The 23157-nt window shown below is 34.2% G+C and overlaps 1 protein-coding gene across 40 annotated transcripts in view; it reads right to left on the bottom strand.

Moving 5' to 3' along the window:
* Positions 1 to 23157, bottom strand: part of PTPRD (protein tyrosine phosphatase receptor type D) — a 2308100-nt gene that overhangs the window by 1088810 nt on the left and 1196133 nt on the right. For 39 of the 40 annotated variants that reach the window (XM_055092146.2, XM_055092147.2, XM_055092152.2 and 36 more), the window contains one exon: positions 1138 to 1171. The gene's annotated coding sequence lies outside the window, so the exon portion shown is untranslated. Of the gene's footprint in view, positions 1 to 1137; positions 1172 to 18136; positions 18152 to 23157 lie in introns of those variants that run through there. The other variant, XM_063594031.1, reaches the window with a different exon arrangement.

The raw sequence follows: 23157 nt of genomic DNA, 5'->3' as shown, positions 1-23157 counted from the left end.
CAGCTTTGTATCACCTAGGAACTAATAGAAATGCATATTATTGGGCCTTACTTCGGCTCAGATTCTAAATCAGAATCTGCATTTTGAAAAGATAGCCCACATTATTCATAGACATATTAAGGTTTGAGAAGCACCAATGTAATATACAATAAGGCTTTTAATATTTTTTTCCATCATTTGCTTTTTCTTAAGTCACACCACATACAGCATCCCATACAGTTGCTCTATTATTTCTTACCCAAAACTTATGTAAATTTTTTTACACCTTCAAAATTGTTATCTTCCTGCCAACCAGCTCCCACTCTGGCCATTTCTTATTTTACCAAGCAGTCTAGTCTGAGGGAAGGGGGAGGATGCTATACAAAGACACTCTTTCATAACATTTTCCTTATCGCAATTGAATAAGAACAAAAAATGCAACACTTTCTCTCAATCTGCTCTAAACTGGTAAACTCTCAAGAAGTAAAATGAGTAACAATTTTATGTAGAGTCTTCTTTCTCTAAGTCTGGCAATGTGCAGAGAATCCTTGAAAATACCAGTTTACCAGTACTGTGAAAGCACACAAATATGTTGTGTTTATTCTTCCAAGAGAGACATAAATGGGTAGCAACTTCTCCAGAGATTAACTATATTGTTCCAAGTTATATCCACTCATCTTAGTTTCCAGTGAATAATCATAGCAATATAAGGCAATTATGTAAGCTAAGGAATGTAAATTCTTTTTTCTTCTTTCTCTTATTGCATGGATAGTAGAGAAAACAAAAAAATAATTTTTGTGTCAGTATCCACTGGGTATTCTGCTATCAATCTAAAAACTATAAAGTGTTTCTTGTAACTACTAAAAGAGTAACTAACAACAGGATATTACTTTTCTAGTTGATTGAGAGATTGTTAAAGTTTGCGTAAGTGAAGCATTTGTGAAAATAAACATCTCTGTTGACAAAATCTGGTTGAAAACTAAAGTCTCAGTTTTAACTCAAAAGAAGAAACAAAACATCCTAAAATGCCTAATGAATTGCCAGAAGGAAACTCATTCAAAGAATTTTAACCAAAGGTTTTATAGGTAAAATAAATCCTTTAGAATATCAAAAAGAAAAGTATTCTGTGCAGACACAAGATGAGCAAAATAAACTTACCACAGTTGTTCAGTTAATGGACAGGCACCATCATCTGAAACAACAAAAATGTATTTTGATATTGTGATCATAAAAACTACCAAAACCTTTCAAATTGTCTTCAAACACATGTTATGGACATATCTATAGAAGCAAAATAAAATTAAGTAAGCAATGAAGATATGTTATCTGACCTCAATTATTTATTTCAGATGAAAGTGTTTCATCACCACCATTTAAGGAGTAAAACAGATATTAGTTGTTTATTAAAAAATCTTTTTATAGGCATACCTGGCATATATATGTATTGCACCAATATTTTCTTCTGATATATATGTTTAAAAGGCAGGCAAAAATACAGAGTCATCTCTTTAATACAATCTTGGTCCTGGCACAAACACAATCTTGAATTACTTGTCCTAATTCTCAGCTCTGATAGTGCCATATACACCACCTTCCTGAGCTCAAAAATTCTCTTTGTTGCCTACCTAAAACAAACTAAAGTGTTTAGCATAGCATTCAGGAGCTTTAGTAGGTTGGTCCTATTCTAACTGTTTATGATTCTTTTCCATAATTCTCCAGTGCATACTCATGCTACCTTTCAAGTTTATCTCCCACTATTTTCCCTTGTACACTAGTCTAGAATCATAAGCCCACCTTCCCTTCCTCCCTCCCTCCCTCCCTGCTTCTCTTTCTTCCTTCCTTCCTTCCATACTTCGGTTTACTTCATTTGCTCTGCCTCAATATTTTTTTCTAGCCATTCCTTATGGCCAGCTCAATTAACATTTCTTCAGTAGAGGTCGTCTTGACACCTAGAGAAGAAATTATTCTCGTTCTAGATGTTCCCACCATATTTTATATGTTTATTACAGTATTTATCAGATTCTATTTTGTGTGTTTAGCCCATATTGGTGTTTATGCCTTAACCCTGTTCATTATTCCCTACCCAGGAGACTTCCTGCTATGCCTCTGAAATAGGAGATGTCCAGAAGATGCTAGTTGAGCTAAAGGAAACAATTTATTTAGTGTATGGATAGCATATGGTGCACATTTTCCATATTTTGTCAATCATTCTTTAAGTGAAAAGTGCAATTTCCATTGCAGTTTCTGCTAATAAAACTTGACTGTTAAAGTCATAGTAATATACCCTACGAACAAAACTTCTTAGTTTAACAAAAAATAAAGAAATTGAGAGTGAAGAATGTCCTTTATTGATAAATGATTTTTAGAAAAATTCTTTAAGACTTTTTCAATCATATGGGAATATATTTTCTTTTTATATTTTTTAGATTTAAAAAACATGATTTTTTTTTCCTCCACAGGGTTAAATTTTGTATAAAAAGTTAGTGTTTTGAGGAACAGTGATAGATTTGCTTTGACCTATGAACGTGGTCACCCCAGCACCAAGATGGAAGTTACTGGCATAATCTTAGAAAAGAGAACTTATCTTCCTATGGAAAATGAAATAATAACATTGCCTTGTTGCTAATTTTATACTCCTAGCCAACCAAGCCAGATCAGACTCTGCCTATATGAAGCATACAGGTGTATTATATACCCACAATGTCTCATACTTCACTATTCTTCTGGGCCCACAATCACTTTAGACTTCAAAATGTTGGCAAACAATTCTGTGTAGTTACTCGTATTAAGGTTTTCTGTGTCTAAAATAATTGTAAATCCACTATTCTGCTATTTCATTAAGAACTTTTCTTACTGTTTCATGCAATATATTACATATCAAGAGAAGGTATTACTGAATAAGAAAATTTTAAATAACAGAAGTAAAAACTTTAGCATAAGTATTTAAAATAAAAGCACTGGTTTCTCAATTTGGTAAGAGGGAGGACTTTATTAGGTTCTTTGTACCTAAGCATAGAATGTGATAGTTCAACATTCAGCTTCTCAGATTTTGTGCTTTTCATTCCAATCCCCTCTAGTTCTCACCATAGGAGGAACATGACCTAACACACAATTACAATTTTTCTCTGAAGTATTTGTGATTTAAAGACACCCCCAGAGTTGAATGCTACTCAGTAATTTAAAATGTGCTGGTTGTCTGAGTCTACGTGTAGATTATTATTGGACATTTTCCCCTCCAAAGGTCAAAGTTTTCAAAGTGTTCTGATATGGCTTGGCTGTGACCCTACCTAAAATTCATCTTAAATTGTAGCTCCCATAATTCCCACATATTGTGGTAGAGATCCAGTGAGAGGTAATTGAATCATGGGGGCAGGTCTTTCCCATGTGGTTCTCATGATAGTGAAGAGGTCTCATGAGATCTGATGGTTTTATAAAGGGGAGTTCCCCTGCACACGCTCCTTTGCTTGCTACCATGCAAGACATGACTTTGCTCCTCATTCACCTTGCACCATGATTCTGAAGCCTCCCCAGCCATGTGGAACTGTGAATGAATCAATTAAACATCTTTCCTTTGCTAAATTACCCAGTAAACAGCTTTCCTCTACTAAATTTCCCAGTCTTGGGTATGTCCTTTATTAGCAGCATGTGAACAGACTAATACATGTTCTAAATAGAATAATCAGTAATCATGGAAGTACATTTGGAAATATTAATAAAAGTGAACTGAATTTTTGTTATAATTATTAATACCTATCATCTGTATTATTTTGACTTTCTTAAAAAAATAAAGTGTGGACCTAACTTTACCTACTGATTTTTTTTTTTTGGACTGGCACTGGTAGATGAGTAAATAGAAAAATATGAGTTGTAAGTACCCATTGATTTATTGCTGCCTTGCACAATATGTTACCTTCCATGCCAGAGGTAACATAGTTGGGTAAGGAACAGCAGAGATCTATGGCTTCCTACAAATAATGACTCAATGGCAGTCGTCTATTTTACTCAAATGGTAACCAAAATTTAACTAAGATACTCTCCCCAGAGAGAAATATAAAGCAGGGAATATTTAAATGTCCCCAGTATCTGTTCTGAGGACATTTAAAAGGAGATTTTCTTTCACATGATTGAAAACACCAGATAATAGGACCAATCAAAATCCGTCCTTCTAATACTACAACATATTTTCAATGACGTATAATTGTTAACTGTGGATCTAATTCACTTCCTTTATCTAACCAAAAAAAGAGTTTTTTTCAGTTCAATTATCTTTTCCATTCATTTCCACCACATCTCCCCACCCCCTACAGAATTCTGATTAGCTCCTGAGAGTGGCATCTGGAAAATATAGAAATCCTTCCAGTTAAAACAGATAATTACTAAATATATAACTATTGATTGAGAGAAGAAGGAAGATACTGTAAAGAATTTTGGAGCTTTTGCTTTGACTCTAGTGATGCTGGTAAGAGTGAGGAAATGGAGTCAAACCAAATCAATTGATTTATGGATAGCACATGCACCTACAGAAAGTTTCTCTTAAAAGAAGTTTCCTGAGAACCTTTCAGATGCAAATTTATTCAAATAGCCTTTAGAATTATCCATCCACTTCTCCATATTCGACCATTTAATTCTTATAAAGGGTGTCTATTTTCTATAAAAGAATCCTGGCATTTGAATGCAGGAACAGAATACTAAGTTGGATATTGTCCCAATATTGTGATCATATGATCTGTTGGAAAATATAGTGAAGAAAAAATTAAATATATATTATTACCTTCTCTGTATATCTGTACTAGGCAGATGGTAGGAATAAACAAGCTATTTCAGTATTGACTTGCAGAACCAATTATAGAAATAATTATAAAAATAAATGCAAATAGGTACCCATTCTGGGCATAGAAAATTATTTTTGCAATGAAATTCTTATGAGTTTCAGTAATATCACTGAAATACATACATGCATACATAATAATCTCTGTCTCTATTACACACACATACACATACGCACACATATATACAGATATATATACACAAGTAATCAGAGAAATCTCCCTCTTTTCTAATTACATCAGATTTCTCTGTCCTTTGGCATTTCCTTTTTCTCATACCAAAACTCCAGTCCTTATTTCTCATATCAGTCAGGCCTAAGTCCAGGACTTGGACTGAAGTGGCAAAAGGTGAATGGTAACGGGGAAAGGAGCTGGGTATGAAGGGTAATTGGTATGACTGACCTTACTATATATATATTGTTTAAACAGCCTGAGCCAAAAATATAGACAAGCCTTTCTCTGTAAAACAAGAAGTCCAAATGTTATATCTTATTTTTTTTTCCCTGAAATACAAATAACTCTTCCTCCAGTCATTGATACGGTTTCTCTACGTACCCATCGGAATCGCATCTTGAATTGTAGTGCCCATAATCCCCATGTGTCCTGGGAGGGACCCAGTGGGAGGCAATTGAATCATGGGGGTGGTTACCTCTATGCTGCTGTTCTCCTGATAGTGAGTGAGTTCTCACGAGATCTGGTAGTTTATTAAGGGATTTTTCCCTCTTGGCTCGGCAATTCTTTCTGCCTTCATGTGAAGAAGGACATGTTTGCTTCTCCTTCCGCCATTATTGTAAGTTTCCTGTGGCCTCCCAAGCCAAGCAGAACTGTGAGTCAATTAAACCTCTCTCCTTTGTAAGTTACCTAGTCTCAGGCAGTTCATTATAACAGTGTGAGAATGGACTAATGCAGTCATAATTGTGAGTTCTTCATGTTTATTACAGGGCAAACATAAAAATACAAACGAAAGTTGGTTCATTTTTGCCAAAAAGTTGTGTCAGATATTGTAAACCGACAGTAAACGATCTTAATGCAAAACATATTTGAAATACTGGAATAAAATATGACAAATACTGTAATGCATCCTTGAAAAAAATATAGTACAGAAATGTCCAGTGGCCAAAACTGAAGAAAAAAGTGGAAATGGTTAATATGCAGTCAGTGATATTTGGATGTTCCCTGCAACATTTGTCAATCTTAAAGAAGAGCCTTGGGATCTCTAGGAGAAGTGATAAAAAGTCTCTCCTAAAAATCTGTCACAAATGTTTCAGGTTTGAATTTATACCACCCACAAGGACAAAGAAATCCTAAAGGGAGATTTAACAAAAAATTTATTCCTGTGTTGTTACCTCATACATTTAATCACCAAATTTCTCTGGAAGGGTACATTCTCAACAGAGGACACTTAGGATTTATAAATATAAAATCCTGTTAAGTAGAAGCTCAAATCCATAGTTATAAAACACATGAGGAAATCTTGAGCGAAAGTCAGTACAAGGATCAAGATCAAGATTAGAAATACCAAAACATTGAGATAATGCAATTCCAAACATAGATTATGAAATGAGAATTTAAAATTATTAAAAATAAAAGATGTCTGAGCAAGTATGTGAAAGACATATCAAAAAATAAGACAATTTTCAGTGTGTACCAATTTTCAGAAAAATGAAATAATTGAAACTGAGTAAATAAACCAATATATTAAACACAACTAAAGGAAGAATTAATGGGCAGGCAGAGTTGAAGAAATTATCCATAATGTTGCTCAGAGAAGCAAAGAAAAATAATGTAGTGAGAGGGCATATGGTATGTGAAAATTACGGTGAGATGGTTCAACATTTGTCTAATAGGGAGCAAAAAAAAACAAAACAAAACAAAACAAAATGAGGTGCCAGGCGCGGTGTCTCCTGCCTGTAATCCCAGCACTTTGGCAGCCAAAGGCGAGTGGATCACTTGAGGTTAGAAATTCAAGAATAGCCTGGCCAACATGGTAAAACCCCATCTCTACTAAAAATACAAAAAATTAGCTGGGTGTGGTGGCACAAGGCTGTAATCCCAGGTACTTGGGTGGCTGAGGCAGGAGAATTGCTTGCACTCAGGAGGCAGAGGTCTCAGTAAGCTGAGATTGTGCCACTATACTCCAGTCTAGGCGACAGAGGAATACTCTGTCTCAAAAAAAAAAACAAAACAAAACAAAAAAAACAAAAAAACAAAAAAAAACCCCAGAACTAATCTTAAAAGAATAATGTACGAATTGTGATATCACATGTATAAGTTGTGATACATTTCTAAATATTGATATATTTTCTCTCTCTCTTTCTCTCTCTCTCTCTCTCCAGGAAGCAAATCATATCTGAAGTAAGATGCACTTCTTAGATTTTGAAAGCACTGCATAATCACTCTCCACACCTCCATGCACTTCTATAAAAAATGACTCTATTTCATTTCTCCCTGTTCTCTTACATTGTAAAATATACTTTAACCATGTGATAAATCCAGTGAATAAACAGTGGTGTAATATCAAACAAATCAGTAAGTAAATACAGTGGGATAAGACGAGTAAGATCATTTATTAATTTTTTTATTAATTAAACTAAATTTTAAATGTTTGTTTATAAAACGAACATTTTTAACACCTAATATGTTTTGTATTCTATTTTAGGCATTGGGGATATAGTGGTAACCATGTGGACATGTTTCCTACTTACATTATTGTGGCATGGAGAGGCAAGAGAAAGACCATACACAGCTAAACAAATAAAGGAATAAGATAATTTCAGATAATTAGTGAAATGGAGAAAATAAAACATGTAATATAGCTCAAAGGAGGAATATTTAGATTGGATGGGCAGACCTGAGCAACACAGAACAAGCCAGCCATGCAAGGTAAGAAGACAGAATGTTTATGTAAAGGAATAGTTAGTACACAAGGACTTGTGTGCACTTATATTCAAGCAACAGAAAGAAGGCCAATGTGACTAGAATCTAGTAAGCAGAACAGAGTGGTAAAAAATACATTTAGAGAGGTAGGTGGCCAGATTAAGGAGTGCAAGTAGGCCAGTGCCAAGAAATTTGGGTTTATATTCCAAGGGCAATGCAAAGTCATTGGAGGGTTTTAAGAAGTTGAGTGACATTATGGTTTTGTCTTAAACATGCCTCCGGCTACTCTGTAGAAAACTGAAAGCCAAGGAAGGAGCAAAAACTGGGAAATCAGTTTTGAACCTTTCCAGGCAAGAGCTGGTAGTGGTTTAGACTAAAGTGTAGCTGGAGATGGAGAAAACTGGAGAGATTGGTATAGATCTGGAATATATTTTGAAGGTGGAACAAGGCTTGCCAATGGATTAGAGAGTAATGAGTGAAAAAAAGATATTAAGGATTATTGCTGGTTGGAATATTAGTAACTAAGTGGATATTAGTGGTATTTACTGAGATGAGCAACACTGGAATAGGAAAAATACATGTTTACTATATCTGTATCAGCTGCATTGATTAGCGTCAACACACATTTTAGCCATTTTAGGTGGGACGTATATTAGATACATGAGTACAAGTATCAAGTAGGAAGTTGGATGCGGAAACCTATAGTTCAGTGGAGAGTCTAGGACTAGAGATAAACATTGAGAATCATTATCACAGAGATCATGTATGAAGTCAAGGGAATTGGAGAGTACATAGGTAGCACATTAGAGAGTTTAGGCCAGAGCCCCAAGAAGTCCTGATATTAAGAGTGGGAACTGAAGACATGTTGCAACAAAATTATGTGGCCCTGTGCTAGATGGGATGGTTTAATTTAGTCTTTTCCAAGTCCCTACTTTATGGCACGTTCTGTGCTTTCTGCCCCAATGAACAAAATCAACTGGTTTGTGGTTTAGATTCCCTAAAATCATGTTTATTTCCCCATCATTTCTGGATTCAGGATAACATCCCATTGGCACCCTAATGATTTGTCAATTTTAACCAGCTGTTTATTATTCCAGACACTAAGCATTTCTTATAGGAAACACTCTCCTTCATTTCCTCCCAATTCCTTTCAAAATCTAAAACTCACAATTTCTTCAGTAGGAATAAATAACATTATGATATTGATTTTCTCTGCTATGCATTTTGGGAAAAGGAGATACAACAAATTTACAATGTAGTTGCAGCTTAATATTTTTCTCTTTATTTGATCCTATTTTTGCAAGTTATAACTGAACATGGAAAATTGCAATGGCTTCTTGATTAAGGTGAAGGATTCTCAGATTCCTCGAGGGTTACCAATCACCATAGAAGTTGTAGGCAAAGCAACAATGTCCATCTAACTCCAGTAGAAGAAATCAGGTGAAAATAAAGAAAATCATTAGAATCCCTTTAATCCTAAATTAAATAGAACTGTGTAGATAGACATCACTAGAAACACACTTCCTGGGAAACATTCTGCTCTGGGGCATGCTTTATAACATGAGCCTGGGTAAATCTACTTCAGTTTGAATTAATAAAATTGTAAATTCAGGACTTGTGCTTTAGCTAAGTTATGGTTTGGGTTTGTGCTCTGTTAGCTTATTCTTTTTTAAAGCAAAATAAAGCTGTGAATAAAGCATGCTCTCTAGAAGACATTATTGTGGTTGGTGCAAAATCGAATTTTTATCCTGTACCTTGGGGGAAACAGTTTAACAAAATGTATTTTCCCCCATTATCATCATTGTTTCCATCTAAGAATGTTTTCCAACACTGAAATCATTTTTATGTAGCCTTGGAATGTGTATTGATGTTTGTCCTTTGGCTTTTCTCTTTCTTGAGATAATTTGTAATTTGCTAAAACATTGTAAACACTAGAGCTTTGCATATTTTCTGCATGTTTACTAATCTGTTTGTGCTAAAAAAATTGCAAGTTTGCCATTTAATTTTGCTATTATTTTCCCTGTGCATTAAAAATGTATTATTTGGATAACTTTGGTTTGGAATATGAAGGGCTAATGTTAAAATTTACCTTTGCTCTCTATTTAAAGGAATAAAATATACTGAGAAAATTGAATAGCTAAAATAGGATTTTAAGGAGAATGTTTACATACCTAAGAAGGAAAATGTTTTTGAAACACATTAAAATTATCACCTGAAAAGGGCTGTTAAAAAGATGGTAAGGGCCAGTCATTGTTTAGGCCATTACTTTGTTTTCGGCTTAGGGACTTTCAAAATCTGCCTTCTTTTGTCTCTGTCTTTCACTCTCAATTAGAAGGCTTAGAACATTAAACTTGAAGTAAACACTAAGCTGAAGTTCTATTCCATGAAGTAAATAAACAGAAAGAATTAAGGAAGTAAGAGATAGAAGAATACTACATGGTTGAAAAATGTGAGCCTTCAAGAAATATTAAGAAAAGCATCCTCCATCTTTTCTACAAACTTCTACCTTTTCACTGAAATCAAGACATCTCACGTTCACAATATTTACTCATTTTTCCAGTGTAGATCAGCCTCTTTCTTTCTTCACAATTTCAAACTGATAAGAGGGAGAATTTTGATAGATTTGATATGTTCTTGAGTTTTCAATACCATTCCCAAAAGCAAGAGGATTAAAGCAAGTTTTTGAGAGCAGGGAGCAGGATTGAAAGAGTGATTTGGGATAAGAGAGACTGACAAAGTTGGTTGCTTGAGGAAAGAGTCTGTGGGGAAGGAGAATATTAATGAGCAATTTTATAGTGGAGATAAAGAATATGTTTAAGGAACAGTAGGCTTGAAAAAATATCTAATATGAACTCTTTCTTCTTTCTTTTTTTTTTTGAGATGAATGTGTCTTCCGTAGAAAAGGCATTTTTTTTTTTTTTTCTGATTCTTGTCTATTATAATGCTGAGCACTGGAGCTCTGGAGCTCAACAGATTAGATTTGAATTAGGAGTTTGCCATTAGCATTGTGAAAATTAGTAAATTACTTACCCTCTCCTAACTTCAGTTTTCTCATAAGTAAATAGGAATAGTAATAGTACTTATTTCATAAAATACTGTTTTTGGATAAATTAGATAGGCTTACCACCACCATTTAAGTTCAATCCCTCATTACCTGATTTATAATACTGTAGATTGGCTTATCGATATCTGAAATTTAAACAAATCACCTAAAAGCATGTCTGTTTTTGGTGTCTGGCTTTTTTGGCTCCATTTCTGAGCATCAACTATGATGACATCATATATGATAATTGTTTACTCATTTTCATTGCTGTGTAGAATTCTAATATATGAATATACAATGGTGAATTCATCCAATTTACTATTAATGACATTTAGGTTGTTTCTACCTAACATGATTATAAATAATGGTTCTATAAACATATTTGTACATGTTTAATTGTGATACATGTAAAAGTTTGTTGAAAATATAAACAGATAGGGTATCTACATTGAGTATACCAGATTTATCAAAATAAAAGTGGATACCTCTGAATAATAGGATATGAAGAAATTTTTGTCCTATCCTAAATTTTCTACAATCAACACAAAATCTATTTTTTTGAAATTGTTATACCATAGTGATTTAGAATATAGAGTCAAAAACCCAAATTTCACTTTTAGTGCCACTGTTTATTCCCTCTGTAGTCTTCACGCTGCTAAGACTCAGTTTCTTTACTTGTTCCTCTGTAAAATTTGGAATCAGAGTATCTCCCTCACATGATTTTTGCAAGGAATAAATTATCTAACACACATAAACTCATTTCAGTTCCTTGCACACACTAATCATTCCATAAAAGCTAGTTGCAATTGTATTACTATATTTATGATAAAAGAACTTTGTTTCCTTTCCTCTCACATAATTATCTTGTAAAATTTTGGTTAGATATAAGGAAAAATTATAGTGTAGTAATTTTTTTAAAACCCAAATACTTGGAAAGTGGAAGACTTTTAATTTTTATTGACCTTATAAGAACAGGGAGGCAATCTGCCTGTGGGGTAAGTTACCCAGAAGTACAGCTAAACTGGTTAATTTTAAGAGACAGGATTCTGCAAATGCATGAACAGAAGCTATGAAAGTAACATTGGCAGTAGAGAGAAAAAAATACAGGAAATTTACTTTATCAGTATACTGATTGAATCATTATTGATGCTTCTCACAATTTTGTTTTTGTTTTTCATTGTTTTCTTAAACATTCTGACAGCAAAGGAAATTATTATATGTGCAAATTGGGTATCACTTCTTAAACTTTTGAATCAGCTGGAAACTGCACTCAACTGAACCAGAGAAATCTAAAACAAATAAAATACCATTTATGAGAAAGCATTTAAGAAAATCATAAGCACGACAAGCATTTTTTCCTAACTCATACAGCTCAAATATAAATGATTCTAAAATGTATGTGCCATGTTTACAAATGTGCCCTTATTGAGATTCATACCTGCATTACTTGTTTTTTAAGAGCCCTAAAACATTATAATAAAATTGAATCTCTCACTCTCAATTAGCGGATTCATTTCAATTAAGAAAGGAAAACAAAAGAATAATTTTCATCAGCTTCCACTTACTTCTTAGTAAATGCTGTGATAAAATATATTTTAAGGAACCCGACATTATATTAAGAGGCATTATATTAAGGAAAGAATAGGGATCTGGGTTATCAGACAGAACATTGTTTGAAAATCAATACTGCCATTTACTAGTTTTAGATTTTGGGCTGTTTTTCTTATCTTTCAAAAATAACAATTGTGAAGATTAAATAAAATAATGAACATAAAACATCCCTCATACTGTCTGGCACAAAGTGTGTTCTCAGTAATCATATTTTCTTTTTCCTGTCATTCTATTTTTTAATTATTTCCTTCTAAGTAATATAAATTTCCCAATATTGGTATTAGTCTGGTGTGTTAGAGACTTTTTATATCATGCAATGTATTGCAAAATATATTAAGGCCTTTTAAAAGATCAGTATTTATCAAGAATATAAGAGACTGAACTTTCTTTCATCAAAACTTAGACAGAATTATTGAAGTATAACTTTTCTGAAATGTGTCTTTATTCTAGAATATTCTTATCTGACAAAGATAGATGAGTAATATTCTCATATTATGCTTTCTTATTTTAATATAAAGACAAATATATGTGTGCTGAGCTTATCTCAGTATACTGTTCCTACAATATTTTTATAAAGTCAGGGTTATTCTATGATAATATTTTATGCACCTGCCACTCCTCTTGCATATATAATCTAAGACAATATCCAATAGCAAGCTTTAATATATCTTTATCATTGAATGTATTACATTGGAATTAGGTAATTTTTTATGCATATGAATATTTTATTTTACCTTGAGTTTCTCCAAATCTGGAACTGTTTGCTTGGGCCACTCCTAGTAACATGCTCCAGTAACCTGACATGGAAATCATTTACCACTTCAAATATGCAGTATTAAATTAAATATAATTAAACTAATTCAAGACCAGTAACACAGCTGGTGAGTAAACAGAAGTAAATTCAAAAAAGAAATTAAAGGAGACTGCTAGAACTGAGAGCACTTAAAATTTCTACTGAAAAACAAGTCACTAAGATGAGCTCAATATAAAAAGTACAAGCCACAAAAGCAAAGGAACCCACCATAAGGGAGAATCAGTAACTACAATAAGCTGAAAAATTTACTTCCCAAGAAATCATAGAAAAGCCCAGGACTGGTTACTTTCAAATCCCAGTAGAGTACCATGGGAGCAGCTGATTTTCAAATTTGCTGTATGTCAGTATCTCAATGATTTTAATCCATATATAAACTCATATTTTAGACGAAAAATGTCTAAGGTTTCTAATATTTTTTCGGCATATACAATACAGATAAAGATAAAATACTTTGGTCTAACATTGAATCTAAATATTTTATTTAAAAGCATATGAATAAATGAAATGTGTAATATGTTGGCCTGACTGACTACCATCTTTTACTACCTGCAAGAAGAAAATATGAAACACATTTTTAATAAATGTTTTATCAAACACATTTGTAAGGTAATATGGCACAATGAAAATTATAGTAAGGTTCACTAAGCAGCCTTATACAAATTCAATAAATGCTAGATGTCTTTAAAGACAGCATCAGTTGCTTAGATAAATGAAGTAGCCTTCCTGACCAGAGGTTACTGGCACAAATCAATACAATGAAATATGCATTCAGTTCATATGGTATTTCAGTAATGGGTGCTTGAAATTCAGTACACAGCTTTGCTATAAATCACACACAGAAATTATATTAAAAGAAAGCTCGTTCTGTGATTTGAACTCAGAAATCAATGGAAATGTATACCAAAAATAAAATACTTTTAGACATATACATCAAAAGAAAAATGATTTGTGTCATTGCCATTCATATTTCATCTTTTTGTTTCCTATGTCCAGCTTACATTGGATCCTTTCCATGTCTCCCTTTCCCCACACAGAAATACACAAGCATTCCCCATTGGGAAGAAATCCACACATGTGATCCTTATTAAAAATATAAGAAAAGCAAAAACCAGAGTAGCCAGAACCTGACTATGAATTCCTTGCTAGGAAAAGAGGGGCATGTGGCTTTTGCTGGTGGAGGGAAAAGAGGCTTTGAAACAGGAAGTTTTAGGGATTAGAATTAGAAAAAGACACCATAAAGCAACCATGATGCTGGTTCATTGAAACTGTATTTTAGTTTTGTTATTTATACACACTTACCCTAGGAGTTGAATAATGACAACATTTTACTACTGTATATTAAAACTATTATTGCCACATGTCGTGGGCTTCCCAACATGCTTTCCTGCATACACATGCAAACAAGAAACACATGCAGCAGAACTCTGCTACCATGGTTGTGCTACAAACAGAAGCTGCTGTGATAAACTGACTGGGTGATGTTCAGTGACCTAAATTGGGGCTTAGAATAAGTGTGGGCGCGTGCATGCCTTCATCAAATGAAAAGTAGGCCAAATATACATGTTTGCCTTTTTTTTCCACCACAGCTGCAAAACCTCTTTGTGTGTGTGTATGTGTGTGTGTGTTGGACTAGAAAAATAAATATGCCATTAACCTGAAAAAGAAATGAACCACAAGGTGGGTTTCCATCAAAATAGACATAAAATAGATTACATATTAAACTCCAGATTGGGACATAGTTTGTGTTTCTATTCAATTCCCAATAATATATTAGAGTTTGCAATAAATAATAAATTCCCTGAGGATACAAAGCATTGTGCCTTTTTTTTTTACGATAATTAAGGCAAGGGTGAAAACAAAGACTTTTGTCTCATAAAATTGTGCCTTCTAAGATTACCACCCAAATATAAAATAAATCCTAAGCTAGCAAACTATTTTATTTTCTTCTCAATTGTAAGCATTTTCTGTGGGTTTGTGTGGAAATAGTGCCTATGAAGATCATCATCAATATCCAGAACTTTCTAAACAAAAGCAGCCAAATTACTCTTTTACTCTAAAATATGGTTGGATGTAATACAATGCCACTTACTACTAGGCATCATTGAAATCATTAAACATGAAGTGGAAATAGCCTTTTGCTAACGTTTCTGAAATGAGAGCTAAATTGTTGTATGCTGCGAAGTTGAAAGGAGGTATTTGCTGTCTGACACCTGAAAAAAGGACATAAACAGGCAACTTCCATTACCACCAGAGGCAAATGGTGAGAATGACTGCCTGTTAACTGAGAGCATTTCTCTTAATGTTTTAAATTAACCAAAGAATTCACAACACAGAGAATTTCAGCACTATGCACACACAAAAAAGATCCCTAGGGAAGAAATGTGTGTTTTTGAAAAGATTTTCTGTGTAGGGAAATGAAATACTAAATGCATAGTGACCCTATGACCCTGCAAGCAAGAGGGACCTGTGGAATCACTTAGACTAACCCTGTCATTTTACATGTGAAGAAACTGAGGCCAGGAAAAGGTCAGTGAAGTATGCCAGGGCCACATAGTGAATCCATGTCTTATGACCACATTCACGGGATCTTTCTGCTATGCCTAGATGTCTGAGCCAGCAGAGTAGAAAAAAGTGATTATACAGCCAAATTTTATGTAAAACTCAATTTTTTCCCAAATCATATATAGCACTTTTTTTCTTTTCTTTTCTTTTTTTGGCCAGAATTACCTAGAGTCAGTTTCTGTTTTACAAACAGACAAATGACCCGCTTTTATATTTTAATAATTATGCCTTATTTCAAATGATAACAAATTCGCTTTTTGTAAATTTGGTATTTGTGGCAAGTGACAAGTGTAATATGATACCACACTGCATCTCAAACACCCAGGCCTACTGAAATTGTTGCCTAATTTTCTATGTATATAGCTTCCTGTCACTTGACTTTACATTGCCAGCACTGCAGCCACTGTGGTTGCCTTCCCAGCATGCAGCCCATACAGGTCTGGGCACAGATAGAGACTCTCACCCCCCAAGGCCATTATAATCTCAGTCTGTTCTCTTCTTTAGTAATCTCCCTTTCACATTTCCTACAGTTACTTTCCCAGCCTCAGGCCACTCTCCTCAAGGCCCTCATCTCATCCCAGTCACTATGCGAAGGGGTTCAGACTCTCACTCCACCAACTCCAACTTTCATCCCAAATTTGTCTTCATCCACACCTCTCTTCACTCTATTAAATATATTTTTACTTGTATTTGTTTTTCTCAGAGTACCTTATGGAATTCTCTGTTCTCATGCGCCATCCCCCAAAAGAGTAGCTCTCTTTTGGCACAAAATTTCACATTTTTGATAAGACAGTCTAATAAATTATGGGCTCTGGTGAACCAATATGTTAGCAATTTCTGGGGCACTTTTTGTACTCTCTCAAGAACTTCTGAACACAGTGTCTTAAAACAGATGAATAAATCTCACTAAGGATATTTCAGAGGAAAGATCAATGGAGGGATATAGTTTTGGCAGTGGAACTTAGCAGTCCACCTCATATTATACCACAATGCATCAGATACTCCATCTTGATGTAGGGTTGTTATTCCATGCAGCTATTTGTGATGAGGACAGTCATTTTGGGCAAACAAGTTATAAAATATCTTGCAGCTTCTTATTTTAAATCATGTTTCACATTTAACTGGTTAGTAATAAGCAAGAAATGATTTGCACAAATACAATTAAATGGAACCTTATAGTGGACTATGCTGTCGGAATTTTATTATTAAAGGCTTATTCATCATTATCCGAAAAAACAAAGAAAACCAAACTAGAAATTATATAAACTCTCTGTTTTGAAAAAGTCTATGAGCCCATATCACCCATTTGTTTATCAGCTGACCATTGGTGGCAATCTTGGTTCTGTCCTTTTTAAACTTTATGAACTTGGTCAATACATAAAGTTTCTTTAAGCTCTGATTTCCTTACTTGTAAAGCACAGGAGAGGGATATCTGTCTCTGAGGATTGTTAAGATAAAATTAGATAACATTTTTAAGGTAGTAATCACACTGTCTGCCACATGACAGTCACTTAATAAATGACAGGTTGTATTATATTTCACAGTGAGTTTGCCCTTTACATGTAATACATAATTACTGATACCAGTCCAATTTTGGACTTTAGGGAATGAATCCACATTTATAAAACTGAGAGAATTTTCAGGGAAAGAGTAGAATTTTCCCTTGCAACACCTTTTTTCTTTTTCCTTTAGAAATGAGTATTGCATAGCTCTATTGAGAATTCACCTCCTATTATTTAAAACAATGTTTGATTGGATTCAAACTCTCTCCTGACATCTTCTCAAAGGACAATCCAAACTCTTCAATTATCTTTTTCACATACATCTCAAAAGGTATTCTGAGTGCCTGAAAGGCAATAATTCTTTTCCCTTAAAGTTTTGAATTCCATCTGATGAAGATATTACACTTAGTGGAATAGTACCATGTCACAGAAACAACAGCTTAAATTAACCTCTCACTGTGTTCAGTCAGGTTCTTTCTTTTCCTTCATAAAAGTTGATTCAATGCTTTTGAAAGAGGCAAGATTGGCAAGGATGGAGAATTAAGGTCTTTGCATCAAAAAATAGGTACTGAGTAGAATGAGTAGCAATATCCTTAAAATTATTGGCTACAGAATATCAAATACATTTAGGGAAGGACGGCCTTAAGGGGGTGGTGGTAATTGAGTCTTCCTGGTACGTTTAGTCCAGGGATCTATCCTAGGGATAATAATCAGCTCTATTCAACATGGTGAGTGTTGGTTTTTAATTAAAAACAAACCAACCAACCCATCTTCATCATCTCTTAGATACACTGTGTTGCAAGATTAGAACCATCATATCAAATTACATGGAAGAAAGAGTTTTGACAGGACAATTTACCCTCAAGAATTTCAGAATGTGAGACTCAAACCTAAAATAATTCTTTAATCAACAAATACTTACCAGGTAGCTATCATCTCCCAATCTTTTATTTCCCATGAGGCACTGAGAATAAGACAGGCATGCTCCCTTTTTCCATGGAGTTGAATGGAAAGAGGGAGAGACATGAAAGAAATAGAAACACATAAAATTTAAAAGATAATTACCTGCTGGCCAGCATTATGGGCATATGACCTATATGATCACACAGGGCTCTGACTTTAGAAGGGCCACACACTTGGCTTAATGCTTTACTTTTGCCTTCCTGAATCTCTTTATAACTTTTAACGAGAGGACTGCATTTTCATTGCATTTTGAACTGGACCAAATTACGTATTTGTTTATTAAGTATTGTGTAATTATGTAGTCAGTCTTGCTCAGATAGCAATAACTGCTATGCAGGAAGTAAAACACAGAAATGAGATAGAGAAAGACAGGGGTTATGAGTCACAGAGTTCCTTCAGATGGCATAAAAAAGACCTCTCTTCCTGTAATCCCAGCTCTTTGGGAGACGAAGGCGGGCAGATCTCGAGGCCAGGAGTTTGAGAGCAGACTGGCTAACAAGGCAAAACTCCGTCTCTACTGAAAATACAAAAATTAGCCAGGTGTGGTGGCATGTGTCTGTAATCCCAGCTACTTGGGAGGCTGAGGCACAAGAATTACCTGACCCCTAGAAGCAGAGGTTTCAGTGAGCCAAGAATGCGCCACTGCACTCCAGCCTGGATGACAGAGCAAGACCCTGTCTCAAAAATAAAATAGATAAATAAAATGAAAAAAATTTTAAAAACCCTCTCTAATGAGGTTTATGAGCCAAGAATTAAAATGTTTGATAAATTAGTGGATCTCACTTCATTCCCTTATAAGCAACTAAATATAAATTCAACAGACACTGATTTAATACCTAACCTGTACAAAAAGCCAAAAGATTACCCTTTAGGGATTAGTAATAGGACAAAATTTTTAACCCAGTAAATTTAAGGTGAAAAAAAGTACTCAAGTAGTTCTCAATATGTTCTTTAATAGAGACACTGAGAGATATGAGTATTTCAGTAGTGGAAGTGAAAGATACAAGTGTTTGGAAGAGCAAGAAAAGCCTTTAAAAGCAGGAAAGATTGATTTCATTGTCCCGGTTAGTCGGGTAGGATGGGGTAGCAAGCACTTCTTTTCCAGGGAGGACAGAGCATCACTGAAGTCCCAGAAGGAGAAAAAGCAGAGTGCTTTTGAGTAACAGTGAGTAATGTCTAAGTTTATTTACAGGTTAGGATAGATGTAGGAAATGTTTTTAAAAAACAAACAACTGGGTGCATTCTCGTCTCCTGCTTTTCTCTTCTCACCTTTACCTAATAAATTGCCAAGTCCAATTGATTCTGTCTTCTAAGTATCTCTTGAGGGCATTGCTTCTGTCCTACTTCCAGCTTCCATCCTCTCATTTCTAGATGGCTGAATCAACTTCCCAACTCATCTGTCTTCAATTAGGCCTCTTCCCCACATCGGTTCTCTTGTCTGAAATTAGAGAACTCATTCTAAAATGAAAATCTGATCGTCTCATGGTTGGGTTTGAAATCTTTCCATGCAGTGTTATGAGTGGGTAAGTCTTCATTTTGAAATAAGACAGAATGTGATTTGAGTCCCAGCTCTCCCACTTAATAGCTGTGCTATTTAATGAGCCTCATGTCCTCTCTGATCCTTGGTTTCCTCATGGGGAGTTTATGATAATTAAATAATGTATATAAATTGATAACACTGCCTTGTGAACAGAGCGTGCTCGGTGAATGTTATTGCTGTCAGAACACGTCCAATTCCTTTGTGTGGCTTTTAAGGCTCTAACTTAGTTGGTTTCTGGTTTCCTCTCTAATGTTATTCCTTGCCTTATTCTCCACTTCCACAATATGCTCAAGGACGTGCTCTCCCTTTTCCTCAGGACTTTAACATGCTCTGCTTTCTCCTAAGAATATCTGTCTTCCATGACTTATTTGTACTATTCATTCAATCTATTGTTGTTCTACCCATTTGATAGGCAGGAATACTCAGACACTACTTGGCCAGATGACTTTTTCAAAGTCACATGGTGACTAGCAGAATAAAGCCATAAACCAGTTTCTGTTGGTTCAAATCCTGTTCTCATTTCCTGTAAGACCTATTATTTCACAATTTTCAGATGTTCACTGGGAAAATATTTGTTTTTTTCCCTCAATACAAGTACTTTCGCAATATAAATTGTGTCTGCTGCACTCATAGTTAATCTGGGTTTCTACTAACAGCTTATGTATACCAAGTAAGATCAGTGAACAAAATAAACCAATGAACAAAAACCTGGATATACTGCTTCCCCTTCCAAGCATAATCTTCAATTTCAGGGTTAATGAAGCTGTTATCCCATTCTTTGGCGGACACATAAGGCAGCCATTTTTAAGTTTCACTTGCTTCAGCTATAAAATTGGTGCTACAGAAGCAGACTGTTATTTTTAAGGCATTTAGGGAAAGCTGTCACAGATACAAATTTAAATGGAATGTTAATCTGCTTGGTAAAATTAGAGTTTTAATCTTAAAGTCTGAGGTAAAATAAATTCAGATTGATATAGATTCATTCCACAAACATCAATAATTTTCCATTATGTTAAAATCAATTCTAATTTTACATGCAAACAACAGATTCAAGTAAAAACCTTAGAGGTTTGTGTTCTATCACAAGCATACTTATTTTGGGTCTGTGCAAATCCAAAAACATTTGGAACAGCTGCAAGTTCTCCTTGCTAAGGAGGGGACAATTTTGCTTTGAGGCCTCCAATTCTAAAAAACTCCAGTTCATTCTTTCTAATTAGCCATCATATTTAGTTTGAACTCAGGGTATTAAAAAAATTGAAAGAAACCTGAGGGAAGTTGAGTTAAAAAATTATAGTCACAACAAAACTTGATTAAAAGCACATAAAATTATCTGGAAGTAGCAGTATTTGTAGTGACATGGGAAATGCTAGTCTATTTTTTTTTAAATTGCATTTAGAAAGTCATTTAACCTCTTCAAAACTCAAGTTTTGTCATCTATAAAATGAGATCAACTTGTCAATTTTTCAGACTTTGTGTCAGGATTAAATAAAATATTGTGAAAGCACTTTGAACATACCTATGCTAATCAAATATAATGTGAAATCATTTCATTTCATACTGGAAAAGGCAAATAAATCCTTCATTTCTCTTTTCTGTTGATAAAATATCCAATTAGATCCTGTTTCCAATTGTCATCTGATTTTGGTTTCACCTGAAATGTTTTCGCTACTCTCCACTCAAATTCTCTAAAAATTCGTTTTCTCTATGAAATGTTCTGAGTCCTACAGCTTTTGTTTATCCTTTCTCATCTGTGTAAGAGCATCTTTTCAACTTCAATCCACATACATAAGACTTGCATGGCATCTCATTTTCAGATCCTTTAGAACAGAACAACTTTCACATTGCCTCTGGGTGCCTGGCAAAGTGTTAAGCATGAAGGAAATGCTCAATGATGTATTTCTGAATGGATCCATTCACTTCTTGAGAAGGCCAACTGGGTTTTCTGCTTAGGCATCCTGATGGTTATTCATAGTTTCTTATCTCTAAAATGAACCTAGCCCAGAGTTAGCCATGTGGAGATTAGTACTAGAGAGAACAGACATAACTCACTGGTCATGTTAGGATTTAAATATCTCTTGCACCTTATATTAATGACAATAAGAGCTCTTATTTGAAGATTAATCTTCAGTGAGAGACATTCATTAACATGGGGACTGGCAGTAGACTGACTTATCCAACATTTTCTAGTTATTAGCCTTGCAACTTTTGAAAGCGACCTAGCTATTTCGTATCTCAATTTTCTTATCTGTAAAATGGCCATGCTATTACCTGCCTCAGCAAGATGTTGTGAAGTTTAAATGACATAGCATATATACTATTGGCTACAAGTGTTCTTAATGTCTATATCATAAGATACCTGAGCAACTCATTCATTTATCCATTTACTGTCTATACAAATATGGATTAAACATAGTCTTTGCTCTTGAGCATTGAAAGTGAGATCAGGTCTAAAATTTGATCAGTAGTAATATCACTATATTTGAACCAGACTGGTTTAAGAGTACAAGAGAAGAAATGATTAATTTTGCATGGAACTTCAAAAGGATATGTGAAAGAAAGGTTATTTGACTTGGGCTTTTAGTTGATAAGCAAGCTTGTTTTAATAAGCAGAAAGAGTGTAGTGGAGAAGGAAATGACTTTCTAGATAAGCAATAAATGATCATCAGGGCTTAATTTTGCAGAATATTTTGTGCAAAAACTGAATGAGAACACACATATGAAGATGCTACAAGAGTATTCTATTGTACAACTGGGTAAGCTTAGTTTTATGAATTCTAAAGATAGGCCCCTTATACACACACACACACACACACACACACACACACACACACGCACGATATATATATATATAAAGCTAAATATAGTCTGTATCATTTATCTGTAACATAATGACATACACCTGGAAAATGAAGACAGTCTCATTGTAAGAAAGAATAATATATTCAGATAATTAAAAATTCTATCAGATTTAATCAAGCTATTTCTAAACAACAAAATAGGAGTAGCTGGTTTTAAAATAGCTTATGATTTATTTGTCTAGTCATATTTAATAGAAATAGTGTAGGGTTATATTAATGACTCTTCAACAGTTTTATTTTAGTTACTTGATAAGTGAAAGTAATATTATCTCTTTCAGAAATAATTAACAATGTAAAATCAGGTCCATGATGTTGGGAATGTTTGGGAAACCTATAATTCTGCTTAGAAGTAAACAGTTTAAGAAAAGCCCCAATATGTATATTGTTTATAAACTTTAACAGAAGCAGTACATCATCCTTTCTTTGTTCATGTTTTTGATATTATAAGAAATATAAAACCCAGTTTATTAGTTATTGGAATTTGTCAAGGACTTTTCATGGCTGGACCTACATTAACACAGATGGCAAAATTACAATTTGCCTTCATTATTGTGTTCATTAACAGCAAGAAATTCATTATAA

This window comes from Pan paniscus, chromosome 11 (assembly GCF_029289425.2).
Source record: "Pan paniscus chromosome 11, NHGRI_mPanPan1-v2.0_pri, whole genome shotgun sequence".
Lineage (NCBI taxonomy): Eukaryota > Metazoa > Chordata > Mammalia > Primates > Hominidae > Pan > Pan paniscus.
The sequence above is the reverse complement of the archived record's forward strand: the minus strand, read 5'-3'. Positions and strand labels throughout refer to the sequence as shown.